General features: G+C 55.7%; 1 protein-coding gene across 3 annotated transcripts in view; it reads right to left on the bottom strand.

The window, feature by feature from the left end:
• Nucleotides 1-6213, bottom strand: part of LRRC8A (leucine rich repeat containing 8 VRAC subunit A) — a 27078-nt gene extending 20865 nt beyond the window's left edge. The window contains exons 1-2 of one of the 3 annotated variants that reach the window (XM_006918039.3): nucleotides 6081-6213; nucleotides 2818-2924 (exon numbers count right to left, since the gene is read on the bottom strand). The gene's annotated coding sequence lies outside the window, so the exon portion shown is untranslated. The other 2 variants (XM_025051131.1, XM_025051130.1) reach the window with 2 other exon arrangements.
• Nucleotides 6214-6267: the final 54 nt, after the last annotated feature.

Here is a 6267-nt window from a genome sequence, read left to right as displayed (position 1 = left end):
ATGTTTGTGGCTGGGAGTAAAAGCTATTCTAGAAATCTCAGCCCTACACATCCTTGATGATGAAAGGTCAAATGTCCCCGCCCCCAAATGTCCCCTGGTCCTGAGGGGATCTCAGCCAGTTTCTACAGCAAGGGCATTGGTTCTGGTGGCAGTGGGACTCTGTCACCAGAGGGAGGGACCAGGGCTGAAAGAGCTGCCCTGGTCAGCTTTTCCCGGTGTGGCCTACAGACCACCAGCCTGGGGAGCTTCTTCAAAGTGCAGACCCCTGGGCGCAGCCCCAAGGCTCAGAGAGCAGGCCTGCGGTGGTGGGCCCGGGAGAAACGGCATTTTAAACCGGCTCCCAGGGGACTCTGAAGTACCCCGAAGCCAAAGAACCAGAGAAAAAGAAAAGTGGAAAGTGGAATACAAGCATGGGCTGCCAAGGCAAACAGACCCAGGTTCGAGTCCTGACTTTGCCACTAAGTTGTACAACTTTGGGAAAGAGCCCTCGTCCCTCTGAGCCTCGGTCTCCTGACCCGAAGATGAATCTACCTCACATAGGAGGCAGGTAAGGTGGCAGATGTATGTAGTGACCTGGCACACTGCCAAGCGCTCAGACTGCAACCACTGAGGATGACCACGGGACACGAAGGCCCTGCTGCTGGAAGGTGGGACAAGGCGGAGCGGCCAGCTCCCGGGGCTCGCTGCCAGAAGTGTCTCAGAGGAAAGGGAAGAGTCCAGGGAGAGGAAGACGGGGAGAAACACGGAGTGAGGGGGGGTCAGGCCAGCAGCCTGAGAACCCGCCGGGGGAGGGAGACGGCGGGCCCGCACCTCATCCCCAGCTTGATCCTGCCAAACCACTCCCCGGGCTCCATGAAACTGAATTGCCCCTGCCGAAACCCACCCTGAGGTCGTGTGTGTCCCGAAAGAGCATCTTTAGCCCCAGGTCCCAAGGCAGTTCCCCCACCTTCTTCTCACCTGCCCATCCTCAAGGTGAAAACCCAAAAGGAGCATTGCAAGGGGTTCCTGCCAGGGTAAACTGAGTCAGGGCCAGACTCAGACAAACGCAACAACTCGCGTGTGTCCCCTCAATCCCCCAACCTGACCCCTACCTCAGGCAGACAGGGAGGCCCAAACCTGAAGGCCAGCCCTTTCCCGCCGGCCCATGCCGTCCCCTCCACGCTGTCCCTGGCACGGAGGAGGAATTGGAGGAGGAATTCTGATCTCAGATAAGTAGGCTCTGCTGCTTCCTGCTCATCACTGGCCAGAGACTCCAGCTCAGACCTCGCCTCTGGGCAGGACAGAGTTCCTCAAAACCAACAGGAAACTCCTACAGGGCAGGGCCCAGATTTGCTGACCTTGTCCCAATAAACAGGAGAGTCAACAAAATCACACACTAGGCATTTCCCACCTCCTCCGCTGCTCAAAAACCCCAGCATGGTGAAGGAGAGGCGACATGGGGGTGGGAGGGCAGGAGGGTGTCAGGACTTTCTGACCGGGCACATACTCACAGATGTCCCCTCACCTGAGAAAGAGGTCCGGGGGGAACTATTAAATGAAGCAAGAGCAAGCTGTGAACCAGCAGCTGTAACAGGGCTTGATTTGGGATAAATAAACAAATAATAATAATACACGTGGAAAGATGTATTCACATCTCTGGAAATGGGGATCATGGGAGACTTTCACTTTCTATATGACATTAAAACCGAAACATTATAAAAACATAACGAACATGCAACTATGTTGGTGATTATGAAAAAATTAATAAGATCAGTATTTCTTTTAAAATCCAGGCCGGGGAGGGCCAGGCCTGCCTTAAAAGCTGAGGTGGGAGGGGGATGCAGGGAGCCCTTGAGCACAGAGCACAGGCTCAGGATTCCAGGGTCAGGTTCAAGTCCCATGTCCCTGCCTCCCCTCTGAGTTTGGGTAAGTTGCTTCCTCCCTCTGAGCCTCGGTTTCCATATAAATGGTGGATGAAGGCCACTGTGCGGTTCCTCAAATGATCAAAGGAGATCACAGATAAGGGTGTTTTACAAACGGTAAAGCAGTCTACACGCACACCTATGATTAGGGAACGCACCCTGGAACACATGCTCTAAGTGCCCTCCCTGTATCAACATACTCAGTCTTCAAAATATTCTAAAGAGAGATAAGGTGGTAATAGTATCTTCTTTTTATCGACGAGGAAACAGAGGCACAGAGAGGTATAGTGGAGGCTCCACAGTCACTGATGGAGCACCGGACAGCTGGAACTCAAACCCGGGTCTGACTACAAAGTGTTGGCCCTATCCACTGCGCTCTCCTGCCTTTGGGGACCGTTTTCCAAAGCACGGACCAAGGAACCCCAGTCTCTAAAGATATCCATCCATGTGATCAAATAAGTGCGGGAAAACACAACTTGCTAGCTCCATCCCAGAGACTCGTCATGCTCACTTCAATGCATTCAAGGCTCTGAAAAGTCCCACGGCAAAGACCAGAAGTTGTTTCCCGTGGTGACCAAAGAAACTGGTATTCCATGGAACACACCTTGGGACGTGTGGTCACGAGACAGCATTCACAACCACCCACACTGACAAGATCTGGCCTGAAGGAGAGAAAACAGAGGCTGGCAATGAAACTTAAAACATTGGCATTCGAAGAGTACAGCAAACCACACACTCCTCGGCTGGCCACGGAGTCGGGAGACGCAAAAAGCATTCTGCCTTCTGCTACCTCTGCCCTAGATGCCCTGGACCTACAGTGAGAAGAGACAGAGACACTGCCCTTTGCTCCCCAGTCTGAAAAGGCATCTGAGTGGAGGCCATGGCTGGCCTGGAGGGAGAGAGGCCCAGTGCTTACCCTGAGAACGGCTCTGCTATCTGCGTGTTGGCTGTCGGTGCCGAGGCTGGCCCACGTCTGTCTGGGCGGGGTCCTGGCATTCCTTTCGCTCCATGGAAGCTGCCTCCCTATGAGGAAGCAAGAGCTACTGTCAGCGGGGATGTGTGACTATCACAGTTACCTGCTGTGCTGCCAACATTGTCTGAGTGCCTGCTCGGTGCCAGGCCCTCCACTGGGCTCTGGGGTGAAAATTGAGAATCAGTCTACTGGGGAGATGCCAAGTCAAGAGTTACAGTTTGCTCCTGAGAGCCCAGGGCTCTGCTGGGGGATCCAGAAGCTAGGGGAACATGGAAGAAACACTAGTCCCAGACTGGCGGGGTCAAGGAAGGCTGTCTGAAAAAGGCGCTGCCTGAGTTGACTGCTGAGGAAAAGAAGTTGGAGAAAGGGCATTCCAGGCAGAAGACACAGCACGTGTTTGCCTGGAGGGGAAAGAACATGACATCCCGAGAATGTACGGTGGTTCGGCCTGGCTAGGTCCAGGTCTGGAGGTGGGAAGTGGAGAGAGATACACTATAGCAGGGTGAGCCGGATCCAGGCAAAGGCAAATCCTCAGCCCTGACACGTGATTTCGACTCTAACACAAAACCCAACCATCATCTATCAGTCAAGAAGCATGTAGTGCGTGTCTACTACATGCCAGCACTCTGCTCAGAACTGTTTACGAGTGAACAAGACAAGTTAGCAGGGTAGGCAGAGAAGTGATCAGACTACAAGAGGGGTAGTGGGGAAGCATCTAAATCAGCCAAGAGCTGGGCGTGTGGCCCAGCCACCAGGGAAGGCCAAAGGATAAGCAGGAGTTAGCAGGAAGGGGTGTGGGGGGCGGGGGGACTGCAGACATACAATGAGACTTGACGGGTTCTAAGAGGGATTGTGGAGCCTTTCAACCGTTCATGCCACTGAGCACTTATCACACCTACTCAGTGCTAGGCACTATGCCGGGAGGAAAGAAGCAGAAGACAGTCTCCAGCCTCACGAGGAGACCCAGCAGTCCCACACAGGGTGACGACAACTAGGCACAAAAGCACCTAGAGCTGTGAAGGCACAGGGGCCATGTAAGCCAGCCTCTGCCCCGGCCCCGCGCTCCTCGGCAAGGATGGGGATACCCACAGGGCAGTCCAGTCACTTGCTTGTGGCAGATCCAGAAACAGAATTCAGGCCACTGGACAGCCCGTCACTGATTCTTCTAGTCCCTCCTCTTCCAGGAAACACACAGTGACTACCCTCTACATATTCACCCAGAGATGATGCCTCTTTCCTCTGGGCTGCCTCTGTAATACTTCTATTATTAAGCTGTATCGATGTTTTCCTGTCTGCCTCTCCTCCCAGACTACAGCTCAGAGGAGGCCAGGGACTGTGTTCTCCTAGCACCATTTCTGGACCAGGTCAGACACTTACTAAAGGATGGTTGAGTGAATGAACGATGGGATCAAGGAATGCAGAGATGGTGTGCTGGGCCCTAGGGTCCCACATCCATCCCGCCTGACTCCTCATGAGGCCTTAGACCATTTGCTTGTGCCTCCGTGTCCTCATGTAAAAACTTGGAATCATCTCCACTCTCAGAAAAGGGAGTCAGGAATCAGACTGATTCCTTTCCTCCAGCTCCTACTAGCAAAGTCCAGGCCAGGCAACAACCCAAGGCCCAGCCCCCTCCCTGAGTTCTACCTACTGGGGCAACCCTCAGGAGCCCCCACTGTCCAGTAAGGCCAAAGTCTGCAGAGAAAACTGCTTCCTAGTTTTGTGCCCAAGGGATGGACTACAAAAGCATCTGGTTGAGTTCCAGGCGGAAGTCACAGACATTTCTTGGGACCCTGTTTTGTGCCCTACAGTCCCTGGAAGGCAGAAGGGCACTAGACCGAACCCCAAAGAATCTCCAAAACTAGGAAGACTGGGAGGCAGAGGCTATGTCATTCATCCCCCAGCACATCTCCCAAAGCCAGTCCTTCTGTACAAGTCACCTGTCCTTGCCTCCCTGCATGAGCCAGATGAAGTCTTGACCTTCGAGAAGGCAATGCCAATGTGACTGAGCCACGGGCACTGCCCAGTCCCTCTGAATGAACTCCCACTCCTCCATTCCCTCTACAGAAAGTATCACCAACAGCAGATCTCCTCCTCCCGCCCTCAGTCTGTCTGTCTACTCAGAGGGCAGGATACCCTTTGGCAGGGGTTATAGGGACTCCTAATGGAAAAGGTGGGAGAGGCCCGTGGGAGGCTTTCGGCTCCCCCAAATCCCCGTTCCACAATTTAAGACCAAATTCCCTTTCCCTCGCCAAGCTCTCTCCCTCCTCATCCTCAAAAAGCTTCCTGGGGTAGGCCAGGGGAAGTGGTAGGTCAGGGGAATGACAGCCCCACCCTTTCAGCCAAGTCTCCACCAGGAGGAGGCTGCTGGACACCCCCCAACCATCTTTCCTTTCCAAAAAAGGCAGCAGTTGCATCAGCTGAGAACCAGCCTAATCGTGGTTCACTTCAGTCCAGACCAAAGGAAAGAAGCAGTCAAAGCAGACAACAAAAGGAGCAGCAGCATCAGGAACCTTAAGGACCAGAGGCTATGCTCCTTTCGCCTGGGAGCCAACTCTGCTGGACCTCCAGCTCACCCAGCCATAGCGGGACCAGCCCGGACCTAATTAGATCTGGCCCCCAGGCCCATCTGGATGCACAGGATACAGGCAGACTCCGGGGCTGGACTGGTCTTCCCAGGAACCCCAAGCCAGACAGGCCCCAAAAGCTGAGCCAAAGATCCTGTCCCCAAGTCGGGGCACTGTTCCCGCCGGATCATGAGGAGGGAGGGGTCCGGGAGCCCAGGAGAAAAGAACCTTTGAAAACGAAAAAGAGCTGGAAAGGAGAGAGCCCAGAGGTGGAACCTCTATGAAGGGGGGAGTGTGTGTGTGGAGGGGTAAGGATATGGGGGAACCCAGGGGATGACAAGGGGACCTGGGGAGCCGAGGCGGAAACTCCCGGTATGTAGAGCGCAGGGAGGCACGGGGTGCCTGGGAGGGGGCTCGCGCGCCGCGGCACCGGGGAGAGGGTGCGGCTCCGGAGACCCGGGGGCTGGGGGAGCCCGGACGTAGGCAGAACTGAACTGCTGCGGGAGGCCCCAAGGAGCTGGCCCCAGAGGGCAGAGCCCGGGCTGCCCCGGGCACCCGGGGCCGAGCAGCTGGCCGGGGGCGTGAAGGAGTGGATTCTGAGAGATGACAGCTCGCGCTCCTTTCCCCATCCCACCCACTCACCTGGGCCAGCCGCGCCCGGCCGCCCAGCGGGTAGCCCCTGGGCCCCCGCCGCTCGGTCCCGCCGCCGGCCGCTGCGCCCCTCCGGCGCCTCCTTTTGTTTGTCCCTCACTGCACCACTCAGCCTCCTCCGCCCAGGAAGTGACGTAACCGTCAGGCGCGAACGCGGCGCCCAGGGCGTCGCCATCTT

This window comes from Pteropus alecto, unplaced genomic scaffold (assembly GCF_000325575.1).
Source record: "Pteropus alecto unplaced genomic scaffold, ASM32557v1 scaffold67, whole genome shotgun sequence".
Classification (NCBI taxonomy): Eukaryota; Metazoa; Chordata; class Mammalia; order Chiroptera; family Pteropodidae; genus Pteropus; species Pteropus alecto.
The sequence above is the reverse complement of the archived record's forward strand: the minus strand, read 5'-3'. Positions and strand labels throughout refer to the sequence as shown.